The 565-nt window shown below is 43.4% G+C and overlaps 1 protein-coding gene across 3 annotated transcripts in view; it reads left to right on the top strand.

The window, feature by feature from the left end:
* GTF2F2 (general transcription factor IIF, polypeptide 2, 30kDa) overlaps positions 1-565 on the top strand; it is a 180,797-nt gene that overhangs the window by 167,497 nt on the left and 12,735 nt on the right. The gene's annotated exons all lie outside the window — the stretch shown is intronic.

Here is a 565-nt window from a genome sequence, read left to right as displayed (position 1 = left end):
CTGACCTCGTGATCTACCCACCTCTGCCTCCCAAAGTGCCGGGATTACAGACATGAGCCACCGTGCCCGGCCCACATCTGGCTAAGTTTTTAAAATTTTTTTGTGGAGACAGGGTCTTACTATGTTGCTTGCTGTGGTCTTGAACTCCTGGCCTCAAGCAGTCCTCCTACCTCAGCCTCCAGAAGTGCTGGGATTGCGAGCATGAGCCACAGCATTTGGCCCTTGTTCGCTTTTTACCTCATCCTGAATGAGGTGAAATTTGGGGTGAATTTAGTAATATAAACAAATGAGTCAGAATTTTATGTAAGGTATTACATGGATAAGAGCAGTATCTGGGATAGGTACCCAGTAAACAAAATTTGGTATTTTTAATTAAGCAGTAGGCCACAAAAATTATATTTTCTGAAAAATGCCCTTACCAATAAAATCTCCATACCATCCTTCCAGTCCCACTTGATTTTAAAGAGAGGTAAAATATATATATATGCTTTTTTTTTTTGAGACGGCGTCTTGCTCTGTGGCCCAGGCTGGGGTGCAATGGCATGATCTTGGCTCACTGCAGCCT

The sequence above is a fragment of the Colobus angolensis genome, unplaced genomic scaffold (assembly GCF_000951035.1).
Source record: "Colobus angolensis palliatus isolate OR3802 unplaced genomic scaffold, Cang.pa_1.0 Scaffold101, whole genome shotgun sequence".
Classification (NCBI taxonomy): Eukaryota; Metazoa; Chordata; class Mammalia; order Primates; family Cercopithecidae; genus Colobus; species Colobus angolensis.
The sequence above is the reverse complement of the archived record's forward strand: the minus strand, read 5'-3'. Positions and strand labels throughout refer to the sequence as shown.